General features: G+C 40.5%; 1 non-coding gene across 1 annotated transcript; it reads left to right on the top strand.

The window, feature by feature from the left end:
* Positions 1-1864: 1864 nt before the first annotated feature.
* LOC118486018 lies at positions 1865-1971 on the top strand. The gene has a single exon (XR_004877875.1). It is a non-coding gene; the product is annotated as a small nucleolar RNA R71 (small nucleolar RNA).
* The last annotated feature ends 20879 nt before the right edge of the window (positions 1972-22850 follow it).

Raw genomic sequence — 22850 nt, 5'->3', positions numbered from 1 at the left:
GGTTGGGCACGGCCCGTGTTGAGCCTTCTGTGATGGAGATTTGTGTCGGGTTGCTCTGTTCTTTGTGCATGGGGCCATTTTTCTCGTTCCTTTTTTCATCCATTACCACCATGAGTGTGTTTTATTCTACAAATTAAAACTAAAAGATTAAACTAAACTAGGGATAGTTACGCGGAATGCCTCCGTGGTGCGCCACGTTTATAAGGGTCCTTGGCTAGACCCAATGCGAGGTTATATGTTTTCTGAGTGGGATGCCTAGCGTCCCATGTTACACCGTCGGAGAGCAGCATCCAAGCTCGAATCAATAACCTTCATGTAATTTACCGGGTCGTCGTCCTCTATTCTCTTCCCAACTCCGAACTTCACTTCATCATCCCCATACCTCAAGGTGAGTGTCCCGTCATTCATATCTACCACTGCTTGGGCGGTGGCAAGGAAGGGTCTCCCTAGTATGAGGGGGACCTCGGTGTCTTCCTCCATATCGAGTATGACAAAGTCAGCTGGATAAACGAATCTGCTTACTTTTACCAAGACATTCTCGATGACACCTTGTGGGAATTTGACGGATCGATCAGCGAGTTGTATGCTCATTTTTGTAGGGCTCGTGGTTCCTAAGCCAAGTCTTTTGAACATTGATGAGGGCATGAGGTTAATGCTAGCCCCAAGGTCGGCTAAGGCATAACGAACGGGTGATTCCCCTATTGAGCAGGGAATCGTGAAGCTTCTGAGATCGATTTTCTTTTGGGGAAGTTTATTGAGTACGAGGGCGGAGCATTCTTCGCCTAAATTGACTAATTGCAAACTTTGAATTCTCTTTTTATGTGTAAGGAAGTCCCTCATGAATTTAGAGTACTTGGGCATTTGGGTTAGGACTTCGATAAAAGGAATATTGACATGCAATTGTTTTAACAGACTTTCGAACTTTGCGAATTGCTCATTGGTCTTTTGACGAATTAACCTACCGGGGTATGGAACTCGAGGAGCCTTGATAGGCTCTGGTGACGGAGGGGAGTTCTTTTCCTGCAGAGGTGTGGGTACTATTTCTTCCGTTGGTGGTGGCACTTCTGCAGGCCCTACGGTGCGGTTCCGTAGTGTGATGAGGTGAACTTGCGCTTTTGGGTTTGTTTCGGTATTGCTAGGTAATGCGCCTTGCGGTCTCTCGGCAAAATTTTGAGCTATTTGATTTAATTGTTTTTCTAGGTTTTGAATACTAGCTTGTTGATTTCTAAAATTTGATTCTAATTGTAGAAATCTTTCCGAGTTTTTCTTATCAGTGTCGGAGACGAGGCGAGATACAGTATCTTCGAGCCTTTCTCGTCCACTTTGTTGTTGAGTGAAATTTTGTGACTCATTTCTTGGTTGCTGAAAGTTTGTTCATTGGGTTTGTTGGTTACTACTATTGTCGGGTTCCCTCCAACCAAGGTTTGGGTGGTTTCGCCATCCTTGGTTGTAAGTTCCCGTTGGGGGACCCGACGGCCTAGGTATATTATCAATGTAGTTTACCATTTCTTGTTGATCGTCTGTTTCTTTCATGCAACCCCAATTTTCATGTGACCAACCACACCCTTCACAAGCCATAACCGAGACTGTTTTTGTCATTTCCAATTTTTTTATCTTTGAAGAAAGGGCCTCGATTTGGGCTTGTAAAGAAGTGCTTTCATCGACCTTATGGGCGCCCGGGGCGATAGACTTATTTCCCCGGGGGGTGTGCCATTGAAAATTGGTTTGAGCAATTTCCTCAATTTGATTATATATTTCGTGTGGGCGGCGATTACCTAAAAGTCCCCCGGAGCTAGAATCAAGTGTCTGCCTAGTGTGTGGCAACAATCCATTATAGAAAGTGGATACTTGTTGCCATATTGCGAGGCCGTGATGGGGACACTTGCGTAATAACTCCTTGAACCTTTCCCAAGTTTCATATAAGGATTCCCCGTCCTCTTGTGAATATGTATTAATTTCAGTCATTAACTTAGCAGTTTTAGCGGGAGGGAAATACTTATATAGAAATTTTTGGGCTAGTTCATCCCAGGTGTTTACCGATCCAGCTGGGAGGGCGTTGAGCCAAGCTTTCGCTCGGTCTTTTAGTGAGAAGGGAAACATACGGAGGCGGATGGCGTCGTTTGATGCTCCATTGATCCGAAAGGTATCACATATTTCCAAGAAATTAGTTATATGTAGATGGGGATCCTCGTCCGCAAGCCCATGGAAGGTTGCGGAGTTTTGGAGCATTTGTATCAAATGCGGCCGAAGTTCGAAGTTATTAGCTTCGACATTCGGAGCATTGATAGCGGCGCCTAGATTACCTACGGTGGGTCGTAGGTAATCCATAAGGGTACGTTGGTCCGCCATTGGAGGTGGGTCACCCGAAACCTTCTCTTGGTTTTTGGCTTTTAACCTTTTTCTGAGAAAGCGTTCGGGTTCTTCTAGTGGTTCTTTTATGTCTTTATTGGAACTGGAGCTCATACACTACGTGAGGTTGGCGTCGGGTTCCAAGTCCTGCAATAAAAACAGAAAAGAATGTTGGTCAGAAGGTTCACCACGGCCCCGTGTTTAGCGAACACGGCCCGTGGTCGGAGTTTCAGTGATTGTTTTCCAGATCCCAGTTACTGGAAGTTGGACACGGCCCCGTGTTGCACCGGCACGGCCCCGTGGTCAGCCTTCTGTAACTTGGAAAACAAAAACTGCCAGTAACGATGCTGGGCACGACCCGTGTCCGACCAGGCACGACCCGTGCTGAGCCCTGCAGAAGCTGAAAAACTAAGAAAAATCCTAAAAATTAAAAAGAAAAATAAACATATGATTAGGCCGTTGATTCCTAACTTTCTTAAAATCCTTGTGTCCCCCGCAATGGCGCCAAAAACTTGATGTGCGTGAAGTGTGTTATATTTTTGATGTATATTTAAGCCCTTTTTACACTTTTAGCTAAGTTTTAAATTTATAAAACACGATATTCACTAACACTAAACACACATATGGGCAAGTGCACCCATCGTTGACGTAGTATAATGTTGGTAAGATACCGAGGTCGTCCAAGGACACAAGAGCTTTTAATACCGGTTTATCCTCAACGTCTAATCAAATCAAAAAATGAGAAAAATGTTTTTTTAAGCTAGGGAAATAAAAACTAACTAAATGCTGAAAAATAAAAATAAAATAAAAACAGATAGACAAGATGAATCACTTGGATCCGACACGTGTATTAGTATAACCTTTGATTATTTTCGCACTTTTGCACTTGTTTAAGAGATTATCTTAGTTATTGTAGTAGGCCCCTCTTTTGAAGGCGACGTTACCCTCAACCCAGTAGTTTGAGTCAGCAAGGATACAATCCTAAAGGGTCGGATTATTGAAAGATAATGAATTAAGTTATTAATGCAAATTGTGGTAGGCCCCGCTTTCGGCGGTGACGTTACCCTCGGCTAAGTAGTCTGAGTCAGCAAGGATACAGTCATAAATAGCCGGGTTATAGTATTAATAGTAGTTAACTTATGAGGGGGTCAAAGAGTTTGGATCCCCGCCATCCAATACCTATGGGCATTGAAGGAGATCCTACTAAATTTGACCCAGGTCCCAAGCAGGACCTCTAAACGCTGAACAAGGGCAAGACCTTTACCAAACCGTTCCCTTAACACCCGACCAAGTAGCCAACATACCTCCATATAGACCGTGGAGATATGAATGGTGAAAATCTTTTATTTTATATAGACAGTAAAATAATGCCAAGACACCACGGACAAACGATAAGGAAAGATCACCTTCAACATAAGCAACTAGTTATTAAAGTCATTAATACAAAACCAAATAAAAAGTGCAAAAGATTAAAAATAAAAAGTATTATACTAAACACTTGTCTTCACCAAGTGATGTAAGAGACTTAGGCAAACATGGCCTTGATTGTCAAGAACTCTTACGATCAATCTTGGATCCCGAGACGACTCACACACTCTACGATGGACAATGGATGATGGTGTTATGGTGGTGGTGGGTGGTGGATGAAGTGTGAGAGAGGTGGTTGTGACACCTGTGTCACCGCGACCATCAAACAAATACCAAACCAATGAAATATTGTATTTCATACTTGGGATCTTGTATAAATATGTGCATCTTTTACACATAACAATTCTTGTTCAATTTCAAACTCTACATCACTTTCTAGAGAATTATACGCAAACTGGTGCGTAAACATACTCAGTTTAATGCGAAAAATACTCCGGAATATCAACATATACTTAACGTACCTTAAATAACCTTTACATAACTTAGAAATAAGTTTTGAAGGCTTTGGTATGGCAAAAACAAGTTAATTCGCTTACAGGGACTAAACTTGACAAACTGCGAAAGTATGCCAATTGGAACTGTAACGAACATTCCGGAACATGTCCATAAGTTAAACATACCATAAATATCCTTTACATAAGCTTAGAAATAGGCTTTGAGAGGTTTGGTATGCTAAAACAAACTTTTGGATCATCTAGGGACTAAAAGTGTCAAAAAGTGCATAAGTTTGCACTTTCGCGCATAACTTACGTTCTGAATACATCCGGACATCCAAAAAATTTATGTAAGCATCCTTATATTTTGCCTTAGTGTTTGGCATGAGAAAAATCCATTCGTCGCGTCATTTGGATCGTCTTTCACGCTTATGCGCATTCCGTCGTAATTAAGCAAACATCGCGATCGTACGGCCAAACGAACCGACATCCGACATATTTTTGGGCATGTTTCATGTCCACAATGTTTAGGCATCATTTTAGAGCCTTAAAATTGGCTTTACAGGCCTTGGAAGGGCTGAAAATGGCTTAAATACGCAACAGGGACCAAAAGTGTAAATTCTGCAAGTGGTGCAGATCAGAGGACATCAGGCGGCCCGCGTAAAGATTGCCCAAATCCTTACGCGGGGCGTGTGAGACTGTCAGACAGAAAAATCTTTGCATTTAATGCAGTTTGGCCTTTCGTTCGATCAAGGGGCAATGCCCTTTCACCCAATCAGGAGCCAAGGGCCAAGTTCTGACTTACCACAATATTTTGACAAGTGTACGCTCCCGATCGTGGCACGATATTCGATAAACGATCCTAACGGTTATGCTTTTCCTATAAATACCCCCCCCCCTTTGTTGTAAAAACCCACAAAATCTGATCAAAATGCTCTAAGTTGATGCCATTGCTTCATACCTGAGCTATTTGATCTAGATTAGCATTCGGGGACCCTCCGTAAGTCTTCTTTCGTTCTTTTATTCGCTTTTCGGGTCCGAAAGTCAACGTTTTGTTGACTTTCTGCATTGACCAGCTTATGGTCGATGCGAAGTTCATGGAACTTCATAACGTGAGCGTGATCACGATGGTTATGGTCCGTAGTGACCATACCTACTGATTACCACGTTATCTAGGCTCAATGACGAGTCGTAGTTTCGGCCAAAATGCGCATTCTTGCGTATTTTGTAACCAAACTACTCGTGAGCATCAAAGCCGTTTGTTTTGATGTCAAACCTGTTTTCTAAACTTAGTTAAGCATGTTCTAACATGCTTAGCTCGTCACACTTAGTTTAGTGCTTATATAGGGTCGTAAGGTAAGCGATCTAAACCATCGCTTATACTTTCGAACCCGACCCATTTGGTCGGTCATTAGGACCCGACCAAACACATTAGGTGACCATAGCTATAACCTTCCGAGGTTATACCTTGTGGTCACAATCTTAGGCGTTCCGAACGCGTTCTACGCGAACGACGCGTTAGGGTAGCATAAGCTACCTAAACGGGTCGTAATGGACCGTAAGCACTTAGGTTAGGTTTCATTTTAGAATGTAGGCTCTGTTAAACCATATTACACGAGTCTCCATACTCGTTTGGTTTACAAACCCGCATACTATCCGATCCTTCCGATTTGGTCCGGTATATTAACATAGCTACCTACTAGGTGCCGTTTGATATCCCGTGATCTTTTGCATTACCTGGTTATTATACAAGGAATTCAAAGCAACCTCAGGTGAGTACATTGAACCCCTCTTTTACTGTTTTCTAAACTGTTTTGGGGTGAAACACATGTGCCTATCTGTTACTTTCATGCTTTCCTGTTTTCACATCATATACTTGCTATGTTCGATAGTACATATATAGTACATGATTTCATTGTGTTTATGCTATGTATGTCCATCGTGTGCATACTTAGCACAACACTTTACATAACAATTTCATGCTATGTATGCCCATTGTGTGCGTACTTAGTACATCGTCTTACATTACATGCTATGTATGCCCATTGTGTGCGTACTTAGTACATTGTTTTACATTACATGCTATGTATGCCCATTGTGTGCATACTTAGTACATTGTTTTACATTGCATTTCTGTTGCATATGCTCATCCAGCATATGAACTTATGCTACATTTTGAACCGTTGTGACCATTTGACTATGTGAACCGTCTAAACCCGTTTGATTATATGAACCGTTTGTAACCATTGAACCGTGTGAACTGTTGTATCCGTTGACATGATTTACATTTGACAATAGACATTTGACTGTACATAAACAATTCTACCGTTGTTAAACATTTCATCTTGATGGTTTGGTTTGAGTAAGTGATTAAGTAACGAGGCGTGTGTAATATGATACAAGCATGGTGGATACGCCGCTGGTACTTCCTATATATAAGTGTTTGTATGGTATTGCATATCGTAGCGTTATTTAAATCATTTCAGTTTGAGACATATGACCTTTTATACAAATAACACACTTTTCACGAGACATTGTTTTACAAACAACAAATCTTATACAAACTCTTTTTTTTACATGGTTATTCAGTTAACCATGCATTGTTCTCTTATTTATACATACCATTTGATCTTACCGTTTTCAAATGATTTACAAGGCAAAGCAAAATACGAGGTTCATGACTAAACATTTTCTCAAACTCAAGTCATGAATTCCGTTTTCACAAAACCAATGTATCTCACAGGCATTTTTATGCTGACGTACCTATTTTCACATGTGTTTTCAGGAGATGATGCATAGGACTTATCAAGACATACTTAGGCGGACCTGTGCCTTAGTGACTTAAAACGAGACAAGAACTAGTTAATTTATGTTATGTACTATTTGGTTCTTGTTTGAACAATGTAAACTTTCCTGTTTGATCAATAAAACGAAACTTCAATTGCCATGGATTTGAAACAATTGATTCTGTTACAACACTCCCCGACGTTTCCGCCACGTTCTGTATGTTCTACGTGGTCGGGGTGTGACAGAAAAGATGGTATCAGAGCCAATGGTTATAGGGAATTAGGTTATTAGTAATACTTTGACCTAGTCTATAACCTTCCTAGGACCCTAACGCGAGTTCACTTGCGTTTAGTCATAAAACAATACCGTCACCTATCCTTAGGCGACGACCACAACAAGAACATAAATTTCAAAACTGCCTTGAAAACTAATCATCTTTTCTAGGATGATTGATTACTAGGTTTTGAACCCTCTATTGTAAGGTTTTGAACCCTTTGTTATAAGGTTTTGAACCCCTTTGAATTTTCAAAACTCCCGTCAAAGTTTTGGGTCCTAACTAGTGTGAACACGTACGAACTGGAACAGTGAATGCCTGTACCCTGGGTTTTCTGTCTAAGGTTAGAGTGTTCGTACAAATCCACATAATCGGACCAGTCACTCTTACCTGGGAACTCTTAGGGTGAGTGTCCACTTATAGGCGAGCATGTCTTCGCGATACACTATGAGGATCTATTTGCTTTGATTCAGCCTTGGTGTTGTTTGTTTGCTTCGTGGATTCAAACAAACGACCCTCAACCATGATTATGGCTGGTAATTGTAACATCCTATTCTTACCCAATGCCATTTCATTTACATTCTTTCTTGTCCCTCTTTTAGAATGCCTCCTCGACGCGAAAACCAGATAGCGACTGCAGAACTGGCAGAGATCATTGCGCAGCAGATGGCTGCTCAATTCCCAAACCTCTTTGCTCAATGGAACCAGGCCAACAACAACCATAATGCCCCCTGCAACTTCAAGACGTTCAACTCGGCTAAGCCATCAAAGTTTTCTGGATCTCAAGGAGCGACTGCCCTTCTGCAATGGTTCGAGAGTTTAGAGAACACCTTCAGACATGTTCAATGTCCAAACGAGCGAAAGGTAGAATTCGCATCTAGCGTCTTTGAGAAACGAGCTTTGACATGGTGGAATGGTGTGATGAGAGATAGGGGTGCCGATGTGGCACTAGCTCAAACATGGCAAGAGCTTCGAGCTCTGATGATGAAGGAATTCTGTCCTCGTCACGAGATCAGGGCTTTGGAAACGGAGTTCGACGATCTTAAGCAAGTTAGCGGTGAGCATCGAGCCTACACAGACCGTTATGAGGAGTTAAGTTTGTTATGCCCAGATATGGTTACACCTTTGGATAAGGCAATCGAGAAGTACATTGATGGCCTCCCTGACTCAATACAAGACATTGTGACTGGTAGCAACCCTACTACAGTCCGACAGGCCATTGAGCTATCTGCAACCTTGACTGAATCAAAGATCAGGAAAGGTAAACTTTTCCGAAAAGGTGACAAGAAACCGGTCGGGGAATCGAACCCAATCGGGGAATCAAAGGCCATGGATGAACAGACTGAATCCTCTAAAAAGTCAAAGAAGCGAAAGGCTTCTCAGAACTTCACCGTGGTCGCCCACAATGGTCAAGCCAACCAACCAGCTCAACCCCCTGCTAGAAAACCATACAATGGAACTGCACCCTTGTGCAACCAATGTAGCCTCCATCATCACGCCAATGTACAGTGCCGCAAATGCCAAACTTGTGGACACATAGGCCATACAACAAGAATCTGCCCAGCTGCAGCTGCACCAAACCAAGCTGGCAACAATCCCGCTCAAGGTCGTTTCCTACCAGGTTCTTGTTTCAACTGTGGCGAGATGGGTCATTTCCGAAGAAATTGCCCAAAGCTTGCTAATGCAAATCCAGCACAAGGATGATCACCCGACTGACTAGAAGACAACATCGTTTAGAAATAATCATGTCTTATGTATTAAGTTTCTTTTGTTGTCAAGATCCAAGGAACAGTTGATATCGTTGTTTATAAATAAATCTTTCATTTACATTGCAATGTATTTCTATGGTTGCATGTATAAACGACATATCCCTTGCAATACCGACAATCAAGGAACCGTATTCCTTGAAGAACAAACTACCCCCAAAATTCTCCCATTCTATAATCGCTTGCGTCTTCCACGGAATTCCTAAGTACCCGTTTATCCTAAGGAAACGAAGTACAAGGCGCAGGTTACAACACAAGACGAATACCCAAGGTACCACTATAAATCCTTAATAGGGTACCTAGGAATTTCCCGTAAGTCTTTAATTGTTGTATACCTTCATTCGAATGTGGTGATTCCTTGTAATCAAAAATCGAATTTTGGGAGATCTTTCTATCTTCTCAGATAGATTCCAGTGAGCATTGAGATCCGTCGACAGGTTTCCATATCCGTATTCAATTGATAACAAGTTAATAACAAATTATGATCAAGTTAAACAATTATGTGACTATGTGCTTATGTGTTTCCTTATGTATTGTTGTGTGATCCAAATTATGTTATCCAAATCTTCGTAGAATCTTACATATCCGTGTACAAGAGATTCATAGTAGGATGCCCAAAGGTATTACTTAAAATCCTTAATGGACTTCTATGTTATAGTTAAGTCCCTCGGATTATAAAGTACTACTTCATAATTAGACCCCTTGAGTGGTCTAGCTAAACAGATTCATCCAAAAATCTGGTTAGGGATATCATGTGATGATATAGCTGAAAGGACTCCTTGGTGGCCTAACCAAGAGGATCCCCTGTCGATCTAATTAAAAGGAACCGATGGAAGTCTAGTCACCCTCGTCACAAGTTTGATATCCTTCCCCAAAACATTACAAAACAAACTGTGCGGACTGTGCAAGGGATTACGTAATTATGGATGCATACATAATTTTGGAATTTAGTGCACAGAAATCACAGCAAGTTCTGTCATGTGTCTAGAGTTAACCCTATTCATTTCCAATTCTGATGAAGCATCCGTTGAGGAAAATGAACTAGCTATTCATTTTTCACTTCTGAAGAATATCCGTTGAGGAAATGAATATCCGTTTATCCTTCATTTCCAAATCTGAAGAATACCCGTCGAGGAAAATGACTCCGTTTGTTCATTTTCGTTCTGAAGATTTATCCGTTGAGGAAATGAATATCCGTTTATCCTTCATTTCCAAATCTGAAGAATACCCGTTGAAGATGACCCCGTTTGTTCATTTTTGTTTCTGAAGATTATCCGTTGAGGAAATGAATATCCGTTGTGTAATCCTTCATTTCCAACTCTTAGGAAGCAACCGTTGAAGATGACTCCGTTAGCTCATTTTCGTTTCTGAAGATTTATCCGTTGAGGAAATGAATATCCGTTGTGTAATCCTTCATTTCCAACTCTGAGGAAGCAACCGTTGAAGATGACTCCGTTAGTTCATTTTCGTTTCTGAAGATTATCCGTTGAGGAAATGAATATCCGTTGTGTAATACTTCATTTCCAACTCCGAGGAAGCAACCGTTGAAGATGACCCCGTTTGTTCATTTTCGTTTCTGAAGATTTTCCGTTGAGGAAATGAATATCCGTTGTGTAATCCTTCATTTCCAACTCTGAGGAAGCAACCGTTGAAGATGACTCCGTTAGCTCATTTTCGTTTCTGAAGATTTATCCGTTGAGGAAATGAATATCCGTTGTGTAATCCTTCATTTCCAACTCTGAGGAAGCAACCGTTGAAGATGACTCCGTTAGTTCATTTTCGTTTCTGAAGATTATCCGTTGAGGAAATGAATATCCGTTGTGTAATACTTCATTTCCAACTCTGAGAAAGCAACCGTTGAAGATGACCCCGTTTGTTCATTTTCGTTTCTGAAGATTATCCGTTGAGGAAATGAATATCCGTTGTGTAATCCTTCATTTCCAATTCTGATGAAGCAACCATTGAAAATGACCCGTCTGTTCATTTTCGTTTCGGAAGAATGACCGTTAAGGAAATGACAAGATATTGCCTTACATATCATTGGTGGTTATTTGGCAAATTCACAAATAGACTCCTACGAATAAATTTCGGGACGAAATTTCCTAAAGTAGGGGAGACTGTGACACCTGTGTCACCGCGACCATCAAACAAATACCAAACCAATGAAATATTGTATTTCATACTTGGGATCTTGTATAAATATGTGCATCTTTTACACATAACAATTGTTGTTCAATTTCAAACTCTACATCACTTTCTAGAGAATTATACGCAAACTGGTGCGTAAACATACTCAGTTTAATGCGAAAAATACTCCGGAACATCAACATATACTTAACGTACCTTAAATAACCTTTACATAACTTAGAAATAAGTTTTGAAGGCTTTGGTATGGCAAAAACAAGTTAATTCGCTTACAGGGACTAAACTTGACAAACTGCGAAAGTATGCCAATTGGAACTGTAACGAACATTCCGGAACATGTCCACAAGTTAAACATACCATAAATATCCTTTACATAAGCTTAGAAATAGGCTTTGAGAGGTTTGGTATGCTAAAACAAACTTTTGGATCATTCAGGGACTAAAAGTGTCAAAAAGTGCATAAGTTTGCACTTTCGCGCATAACTTACGTTCTGAATACATCCGGACATCCAAAAAATTTATGTAAGCATCCTTATATTTTGCCTTAGTGTTTGGCATGAGAAAAATCCATTCGTCGCGTCATTTGGATCGTCTTTCACGCTTATGCGCATTCCGTCGTAATTAAGCAAACATCGCGATCGTACGGCCAAACGAACCGACATCCGACATATTTTTGGGCATGTTTCATGTCCACAATGTTTAGGCATCATTTTAGAGCCTTAAAATTGGCTTTACAGGCCTTGGAAGGGCTGAAAATGGCTTAAATACGCAACAGGGACCAAAAGTGTAAATTCTGCAAGTGGTGCAGATCAGAGGACATCAGGCGGCCCGCGTAAAGATTGCCCAAATCCTTACGCGGGGCGTGTGAGACTGTCAGACAGAAAAATCTTTGCATTTAATGCAGTTTGGCCTTTCGTTCGATCAAGGGGCAATGCCCTTTCACCCAATCAGGAGCCAAGGGCCAAGTTCTGACTTACCACAATATTTTGACAAGTGTACGCTCCCGATCGTGGCACGATATTCGATAAACGATCCTAACGGTTATGCTTTTCCTATAAATACCCCCCCCCTTTGTTGTAAAAACCCACAAAATCTGATCAAAATGCTCTAAGTTGATGCCATTGCTTCATACCTGAGCTATTTGATCTAGATTAGCATTCGGGGACCCTCCGTAAGTCTTCTTTCGTTCTTTTATTCGCTTTTCGGGTCCGAAAGTCAACGTTTTGTTGACTTTCTGCATTGACCAGCTTATGATCGATGCGAAGTTCATGGAACTTCATAACGTGAGCGTGATCACGATGGTTATGGTCCGTAGTGACCATACCTACTGATTACCACGTTATCTAGGCTCAATGACGAGTCGTAGTTTCGGCCAAAATGCGCATTCTTGCGTATTTTGTAACCAAACTACTCGTGAGCATCAAAGCCGTTTGTTTTGATGTCAAACCTGTTTTCTAAACTTAGTTAAGCATGTTCTAACATGCTTAGCTCGTCACATTTAGTTTAGTGCTTATATAGGGTCGTAAGGTAAGCGATCTAAACCATCGCTTATACTTTCGAACCCGACCCATTTGGTCGGTCACTAGGACCCGACCAAACACATTAGGTGACCATAGCTATAACCTTCCGAGGTTATACCTTGTGGTCATAATATTAGGCGTTCCGAACGCGTTCTACGCGAACGACGCGTTAGGGTAGCATAAGCTACCTAAACGGGTCGTAATGGACCGTAAGCACTTAGGTTAGGTTTCATTTTAGAATGTAGGCTCTGTTAAACCATATTACACGAGTCTCCATACTCGTTTGGTTTACGAACCCGCATACTATCTGAACCTTCCGATTTGGTCCGGTATATTAACATAGCTACCTACTAGGTGCCGTTTGATATCCCGTGATCTTTTGCATTACCTGGTTATTATACAAGGAATTCAAAGCAACCTCAGGTGAGTACATTGAACCCCTCTTTTACTGTTTTCTAAACTGTTTTGGGGTGAAACACATGTGCCTATCTGTTACTTTCATGCTTTCCTATTTTCACATCATATACTTGCTATGTTCGATAGTACATATATAGTACATGATTTCATTGTGTTTATGCTATGTATGTCCATCGTGTGCATACTTAGCACAACACTTTACATTTCATCTTGATGGTTTGGTTTGAGTAAGTGATTAAGTAACGAGGCGTGTGTAATATGATACAAGCATGGTGGATACGCCGCTGGTACTTCCTATATATAAGTGTTTGTATGGTATTGCATATCGTAGCGTTATTTAAATCATTTCAGTTTGAGACATATGACCTTTTATACAAATAACACACTTTTCACGAGACATTGTTTTACAAACAACAAATCTTATACAAACTCTTTTTTTTACATGGTTATTCAGTTAACCATGCATTGTTCTCTTATTTATACATACCATTTGATCTTACCGTTTTCAAATGATTTACAAGGCAAAGCAAAATACGAGGTTCATGACTAAACATTTTCTCAAACTCAAGTCATGAATTCCGTTTTCACAAAACCAATGTATCTCACAGGCATTTTTATGCTGACGTTCCTATTTTCACATGTGTTTTCAGGAGATGATGCATAGGACTTATCAAGACATACTTAGGCGAACCTGTGCCTTAGTGACTTAAAACGAGACAAGAACTAGTTAATTTATGTTATGTACTATTTGGTTCTTGTTTGAACAATGTAAACTTTCATGTTTGATCAATAAAACGAAACTTCAATTGCCATGGATTTGAAACAATTGATTCTGTTACAACACTCCCCGACGTTTCCGCCACGTTCTGTATGTTCTACGTGGTCGGGGTGTGACAGTGGTGTGCCAAGGGATGAGATGGAATGAAACCAAGCACTCCTATTTATAGGCTGAACAGAAGGCTGGGCACGGCCCCGTGTCCGCTGGACACGCCCCCGTGCCCGTCTGACACTCTCTCTCCTCATTAATTGTAATTCGCAATTACAATTAATGCGCCTGCTGTACTTTCACCACGCCCTTGTGCCCGCTGGACACGGCCCCATGGTGGGCATTGGAAGCTTCTATAAGTTTGTCTTTTATGCTGCTTCTTGGGCACGGCCCCGTGCTGGCGGAGCACGGGGCGTGTTCAGACTTCTGCTTTCTCTTCTTTGCCTTGGAGGATGCCGTTGAGGGTCCGGGCAGTCTACTTTTATTCCTTTTCTTGTATTTATGCTACAATTAGTTGTCTTTTTGCTTCCTTTGTGAATTTGAGCTCATTTCATCCTGAAAATACAAAAGAAAGACAAAAACACTCTTTTTCCAACATTAGTACTTAAAAAGGGTTAGTTTTATGCCTTAATTGATGTGATTTATATGTTGTATTTTACACACATCAGCAGTGGTAGCTGCTAAATTCTGCTCAGGCACCTCTGCTTGTGTTTTACAAGGTGCTAACATTCTTGAAAAAGTTTCAGTTGTTAAACTATTTATTTGAGTAGACTCACCTTGATTTATTGCAGCTAAATCATCCTTACTGAATTTCTTTTCAAAATAGTAACTTAAAAACCTTGGAAACAGTAACAATGACTTTGTCTCAACATTATTAACCAAATCTTTAAAGATTTCCCGAGAGTAGTTAAAATTTTCTTCTTGAAGAATTGCATACCCCAGATTTTGAATCTTTAAAGGGATTTCATTGAAAGAAGTGGTCTTGTTTGAAACACATAGTAGGAGGGTATGAAATAAAAATCTGGTTGCAGAAGGAAAATAACCTTTTTGTAAGGTAAGTTTCTTCATCATTGTGGCTTCATACCCTCTTTCAATGAAGTCAGTTTGTAACTCGTTTTTAGTGAAAGAAGTTTTACCTTTCTGATCATCGAGTTGAAAGACCTCTGAAATGGATTGTGGCGTGATTTGGATAGCTTTACCCTTTATAGAAGAGTGTATGGTGGTTGCAGTGTCTCCTTGTTTTTCAAGGGTTGCATTCTTCCAGAACTCCCTTTGGGTCTCCAAATAGATTGATGCATTGTCGGTGAACAAAGTTTTGTACTTTGATTTTTCCATGATGTTAATGATGGAATCGAACACATCGATGGTTCCTGGTTTTGTGAGAAGACCCAGGAGATTGTGAGATGATTTATATGGGATTTCAGTGGAGATTGCCTTTTGAGAGGCTGTTTTCGATGATGACTTGGATGTGGGTTTTGCGGATGGCTTCGATTTTGTCATTTTTGAATAGAATGATCGAAGAATTTTGTGGAAGATGAGATGAAAAGCTGCTTTAAGAAGAGAATTTTTAAGAATTCAATTCGACAGTAAAACCCTGTGTTAGTGGAGAGTGGGGGATTTTTTAGGGAAGAAAGTGAATGCTGACGTGGCAGCCGTTACAAAAGGTCTGACCACTATGTACTGCCCACGTGACAACCCCTGGTGAAAGTGAAGGACAATACTTTGATGAAAGTGAGAGATGAAGGCAGTGGTAAGGAAGCAGTGGATGATTTTCACTATCAGTGGATAGCATATCAGTGGATAAGACACTGCTTTTGAACAACAGAGATTATCAAAGGAATGAGAGAACAGGGGTTGACTTTCAGCAGTGGACAGACTTTTGAAGTAGAGCAGACTTTTGAACAATCAGTGGTTATGGCAGACTTTTAAGGATTATAATGAAAATTTCATTTTTAGCTATTTTTAAGGATGAGTTTTTGATTTTCTGAAAACATTTTGTTGCTTTTATTCAAGGAAAAACAAGATGTTGCTTGTTATTCCATGTTCAGCATCCCAATCCTAGAGACCAAGCTTTCAAAAGTGGTTGTATCAAGTGCTTTTGTGAGCACATCTGCCAGCTGGTCTTTAGTTGGGACATGATGCAGAGAAATCAAACCTTTTTCATAGCAATCCCTCACAAAGTGATGTCTGATGTCGATGTGTTTGGTGGTAGAATGGGAAACTGGATTTTTTATGATATTTTCTGTTGCCTGACTGTCCAACATGAGTGGTGTTTTTAAGGCAGTGATACCAAAATCCAGTAACTGATTTTGAAGCCACAGGAGTTGGGCTGTACAGCTTGCAGCAGCAATGTATTCAGCCTCAGCAGTGGATGTTGAAACTGCTGCTTGCTTTTTGCTTTGCCAAGAGACTAAGCAATCACCTAGAAACTGGCACCCTCCTGAAGTGGACTTCCTTGTGGTGTGACATCCAGCAAAGTCACTGTCTGAAAAACCTGAAAGCTTGATGTTCCCATTAGCTGGATACCAGATACCAAGTGTGGGAGCACCTTTTATGTATCTGCAGATCCTTTTTACAGCAATGAGATTTGATTTTCTGGGAGCTGATTGACTTCTTGCACAGACACATGTTGCAAACATGATGTCTGGTCTAGATGCAGTTAGGTACAATAAAGACCCAATCATGCTTCTATAGAGTGTTTGGTCAATCAGCACATCCTTTTCATCAGACATGACCAACTTATTTGTTGCCATGGGTGTGCTACATGGTTTACAATCATTCATATCAAATTTGGTCAAAAGTTCTTTAGCATATTTGCTTTGATGAATGAAAGTTCCATTTTGCATTTGCTGTACTTGGAGACCAAGAAAGCATTGCAGCTCACCCATTGCACTCATTTCAAACTCAACTGTCATGAGTTCTCTAAACTTTTCACACATTTTGTTACATGTGCTTCCAAAAATAATGTCATCCACATAAATTTGGACAATCATTAAATCCTTCCCTCTCCATTTAAGAAACAGTGTTTTATCAATGGTACCTCTTTTGAAACCGTTTGAGAGTAGGAAGTTGGAAAGAGTTTCATACCAGGCCCTTGGTGCTTGTTTCAGTCCATACAAAGCTTTGTTTAGCCTGTAGACATGATCAGGATAAAATGGATCCTCAAAACCTGGAGGTTGACATACATACACCTCCTCTTGAATTGTACCATAGAGGAAAGCACTTTTGATATCCATTTGAAACACCTTCATGTTGTGGTTGATAGTAAAGGCCAGGAACAGTCTGATGGCTTCCAATCTTGCAACAGGGGCGAATGTTTCATCATAATCAATCCCTCTTCCTGTCTGTAACCTTGAACCACAAGCCTGGCTTTATTCTTGACAACAATGCCCCTTTCATCAGTTTTGTTCTTGAAGACCCACTTTGTGCCAATGGGACTAACCTCTTCTGGCAGTGGTACAAGCTCCCATACTTGTTGTCTTTTAAATTGTTGGAGCTCCTCTTGCATGGCTTCTACCCAGCTGTTGTCTTTCAGTGCCTCTTGGTACTTGATTGGCTGATGGAGTGATAGAAAACCAGCAAAATGAAAAATGTTTTGGGTTTGGCTTCTTGTGAGCACCCCTTCATTGATGTTGCCAATGATTTGATTAGGTGGATGAGATCTCAAGAAGATTAAATCTCCTTGGTATGGTATGATGGCATTTGTTGGTGAAGGCTGCAAATGTGTATCATCTGAGCTAACCACTGCTGGTGACTTTGAGGACCCAGCAGTGGCTTCAAAAGGTGGTGGAATAGGAGGTAATGAAGTGGACAACTGCTGACTTTTATCCACTGTTTGAGGACTTTTGTCAACAGTGTTTGAGGATGTGGAAGCAGTGGTGGATGGGCTACTTTGGTCAACAACTGTTGAGGTAGCAGTGGTTGAGCTTTGACAACTGTTTTGAACAGCTGGTGCTTTTCCCTTTGTGGCAGACCTTTGAGGGATGATGATTTCGTACCCATAGTCTAGTGTTGTATCCTTTGATGGACCTGCACTGTTAGTCTTGACAGCAGTATTTTCAAAAGTAAATTTTTCAAGATCAAACAGATCTGCAGGATTTGCTGGGATTTTCATTGATGAAAGTTCATTTAACTTTACATTCAAAGTCTCCTCCACTGCCTTGGTCCGTGTATTGAACACTTTGTATGCCTTGGCAGTGGTTGAGTATCCCAGATGATAACCACAATCAATTTTGGCTGCAAATTTTGAAATGGAATCTTTTAAGTTCAAAATAAAGCATGGGCAGCCAAACACCTTGAAAATAAGAGATCAGTGGTTTGATTTTATACAGAATTTCATAAGCAGTCTTTTTGGGCCTGGGTTTATTATAACTCTGTTCTGGACATAGCAAGTAGTGTTTACTGCCTCTGCCCAGAAAGTTAATGGTAAACCTGAATCTGCAAGCATAGTTCTGGCAGCCTCAATCAAAGTTCTGTTTTTTCTTTCAACAACCCCATTTTGCTCTGGTTTTCTAGGGATGCTGTACTGCCTTACAATCCCTTTCTTCACACAGAAGGCATCCAACTCCTTATTTTTAAATTCTGTGCCATTGTCACTCCTGAAGCTTTTCACTGGAAGGTCAAATTGCTTTTCAACCTGTGTCACAAAGTCTTGCAAAATGCCTGCAGTCTCATCTTTTGAGTGTAAAAAGAAAGTCCATGTAAACCTAGAAAAGTCATCAACAATAACCAAACAATATCTTTTCTTCTTGAGGCTCATGACTTGAACTGGGTCAAACAAATCCATGTGTAGCATTTGCAAACACTGGGTTGTTTTGGACTCTTCAATGGACTTGTAAGAACTTTTATGTTGTTTTCCTTTTAAACAGCAAATGCAATGTTCAGGACATGAAAACAATTTTTGTGGTAGGCCTCTTACCAAACCATTTTTTGAAATTTCAGTGATTGTCTTAAGATTTGTGTGCCCCAGCCTTCTGTGCCAAAGTTCTGTCTCTTTGTTAGAGGCAACTGAGAACAGACAGGCATCAGCTCTGGGACACTCTTTTGACATATCAACAACATAAACATTGCCACTTCTTTGAGCAACAAGTTTAGTTTAACCAGTTTTGATTATTGCTTCAATCTTTTTGACCATTTCTGGTCCAACAATCCTACAACAATCTTTTGTGAAGAATGACCCAAACCCTTTGTCACTCATTTGTGATACACTCAGAAGGTTGAATTTTAGATTGTCTATCAGATTGACATTTTCAAATTTTATATTTCCAGATTGCACTGTACCAGACCCCAGAACTTTCCCTTTACTATTATTCCCAAAGGATATATCACCCCCTCCATGGATTTTAAAGTCTTTGAGGAGGGCTTTACATCCTGTCATGTGCCTGGAGCCTCCACTATCTACATACCAAAGACTATCAAAGCATGCAGAAGCTCCCTGCACATGAAGTAAAAGGATTAGTTCATTAAGGGCTCCAAAGCCAACAGGGCTTTGGATAGGGATTCAACAGTGTCTGGTATGGATGCAGAATGATGGACAGTGGTTAGGTCAGGGGTTTAGACAGCTTTAGTACTGTTTCTTGCTAACCACTGTTGGGGGTCTTGACCTATCACCTGCTGATACCAAAAGGATGCCTATTCACTCTAGGTTTAGAGGGCCTTTTGTAGGCCTCATAAACGTGTGGAATCCTTTGGTAGGCCTGTTTTTCCTTGCCTTTTCTGAACTGATTGGCAGGGGGTGCATCAGTAACCTTAACATCTCTTTTGACAGATGTTTGGTTCAGCTGTTTTGTGACAGCTGTTTGAACTGGTACAAACGGTGGTTGTTTCTTGGTGAATTTGACAGATGTTGATGATGATGATGGACTCAAGGATGTTTTAGCAATGTACTCATTCTTTTTCACATCAAAGTTTTTGAGATACACACATGCTTGAGTTTTGTGGTTTGTTTTACCACAGACAATGCAACTTTCAGCTGAAACAATGACACTTGTTCTGTTTATATCATAAGCTTTTAAGTGGAAACAGTCTTTTGTTAGATGATTCCTTTTCTCACAGAATTCACAAAACAAGTTATCAATTTTTTCTTTCTTCTTTCTCTTTTCAGACTCCTTTGCAGCAGAGGTTTTAATAACTGCTGGGATGTCCTTGAGAGGTATGACTTTAGCTTTTGGAGCTTTAACACCATCAGTTGATGTAAAGTCCATTGGCTTGAAATTTTCAAGAATATCACACTCATCAGACCATTTTGGTTTAAACTGATGATTTTCAAGCTCCTCAAAAGTAGAGGATCCCATTGGTCTGTCAAGTGTGATTTTGTTACCAAGTTTGTCAGTGATTTTCACTTCTTGGCCATTCTTGTTTGTGGGGATGAACTCAATGGTTACATCAGTGGTTGGAACAGATTTTCCAAAAGCAGTGTTTTCATCATCATGTTTTCTATAACCAACCCCAAATTTCACATTGCTTTTTATCTGTTTTTCAAGCATAACCTCATACCCTTTGCATGATTCCACCTATCTCTCACATGTGATCTGGGTGGACTCTAACTCTTTTTTGCAAACTTGGTATTTTTCTACCAAAGTTTGGAGTTGGGTTTTGGTTATGCTCTGCTCTTCTTTCATGCTGCTAATCTCTTTGTCTTTTTCAGCCAATTTGTTTTTAAGTTCTTTTAGAGATCTTTCAAATTTGACTTCATCAGTTAAGATTTTATCCCGAAGGTTTTCGTTCACCTCTTTGATGTTAGCAAAAGCAATAATGCAATTGTCAGAACATAGTTTTTCAAGAACTTGAGGTGATACCTTGGCAGCAGCCATCATTGCACAATCACGTTGAGGATTTTCTTCATCTTCAGCTCTTTCTTCTTTCTCACCTGCTTTTTCTTCTTTATTTTCTTCCTTGTTCTCTTCGGACCATGGGTCTGTCAGTGGTTCAATCAAGGTACCTGAACTTTCTCCCAACAATAGTTCACCAGCCACAGCAGTAACCACTGCTTCAGTCACCTTATCCACTGTTTCAATACTCAGCTGTTCCTCTTCAGTTTCAACCCCCTCCTGTATTGACTCTAATGCCATCAAACAAAATTCATTATGAGAAGAAACATTGGAAGCATAGAGTGCAAAATTTTCATCACTAAGGTCTTCAGGCATACTGCTCCAGTCAACAAACCCTTGAGTGAAAAAACTTTGTTGATCTGGTTGTACTGCTGTTGGAGCAGTGGTTTGAGGTGCAGGTTTCACTTGTGCCTGAGGGACAGGGGTTTGAACATATTGGATCTGTGGAACAGTAGTTTGGACATAGTGCACTGGCACAGAGGCAACAACATAGTGAGCAGTGTTCACTTGAGCTGCTGGGGCATATTGGGCATAGTGCACAGTGCCTTGATTTTGAGGTCTAGGATTTGAGCTAGGATGAGTGATTATGGGACTAGTAGTTTGACTCCTACACTCCCTAGTGAAGTGTTCCAACCTATTACACTTGTAGCACTTGATTTTCGATTTATCCAACCCAACCCTTAGATTCCCATGCAAACCTGGGAATTTTCGCCCTGTTCTTTTATAAAATTTGCTAGTTCTAACACTTAGCAAGGCCAGTTGGTGCAGGATGTCCATTTCCTCTAAGTCAGCGGGGTCAAAATGCTGTAGATCATTGAGTTCAAAGCTTAGGTTGTCTGACATCTGGTTTTCGTTTGCAGTGAATGCATAACTTGTAGAGTGAGGATCAGGGTTGTTAAAATTTGCACCAGCAGTTATGTCAATGAAGTGATCATAACCCTAATCCTTACCACTACTCCCAGATTCTTCTTGACCCAAAAGAGCAGTGTTACCGAATGTATAATCATCAACGGTTTTTCCTGACTCTTGTAACTTCCTTTTCTGGTTCAACTCCCTTTCGTAGGTCAGGAGTCGACCGTGGAGTTGGGTCAAGGTCAGATCCTTGAACTCAGGTGAATTTCGGGTGACAAAAGCTATGGTGTCCCATTTTTCTGGCAGTGACCTGAGGAACCTGCAATTTTGAGTTGAGTTTGTAAAAGTGGTATTAACAAGCCTCAGTTCACTGATGAGACAACTGAAACGCTCAAATTGTTGCGTCAGTGATTCACCTTTAACATGACAAAATGTTTCATACTGTTGGTTCAGGATTTCCCTATTGTTTTCTATGACTTCTTCGGTTCCCCCAAACTGTTCCTTAAGCGCGTCCCATAACTCTTTGGCACTGTTATAGTGTAACAGTCCAGCATATATTTCATTGGGCAGCGCTGATGCTATGATGCTAAATGCTTTAACATCTAGTTCGATTTTTTGAAAGTCGGTTTCGGTATAATTTTCAACTGGTTTTGGAACGTTCTTTTTAGCATCTTCAGCGCTTGGCACTGTGGGAACATGGGGACCAAAGACGACAGACCTCCAACCACCTGTGCTTTGTTGAGTGAGGATGTGACCCATCCTCCTCTGCCAGATGTTGTACTCATTTCTTTTTAGCATAGGTGGTTTAAAAAGCGAGCCGATGTTGTTTTTATCATCCTGAGATTGTGACGTCATTCTTGTTGTTTTACAGACACTGAGAAATCAACTTTAATGGTGATTAATCCTTGCTCTGTTTTTCAACAAACGAACAAACGATCAGTATCAACTCTTATGAGCTGAACTATTTACGTCAAAATGATTGTTAAATCAAATTTGACTGTCCAAGCTCTGATACCAATTGTTGGATCTGAGTTTGATTCTGATTGTATTTTGTGTTTGTAATTAAAATGAAAATGGATGAGTGTGCAGCGGAATTATGATGAAAACAAACTTTGCATACAATCAAACGAGAGTAATACTTTGATCAAACATCTTTACACAATGAATCGGAAGATTGAATTTATTTCAATAACGATTACAATGATTGATGAATTAATGCAAACTCCCCCTCAGCCAGAGCTCAGTTGTTTGTTCGTGCAAAGAAGACGATTGTGCAAAAGAGC

Source organism: Helianthus annuus, chromosome 13, assembly GCF_002127325.2.
Source record: "Helianthus annuus cultivar XRQ/B chromosome 13, HanXRQr2.0-SUNRISE, whole genome shotgun sequence".
Lineage (NCBI taxonomy): Eukaryota > Viridiplantae > Streptophyta > Magnoliopsida > Asterales > Asteraceae > Helianthus > Helianthus annuus.
The sequence above is the reverse complement of the archived record's forward strand: the minus strand, read 5'-3'. Positions and strand labels throughout refer to the sequence as shown.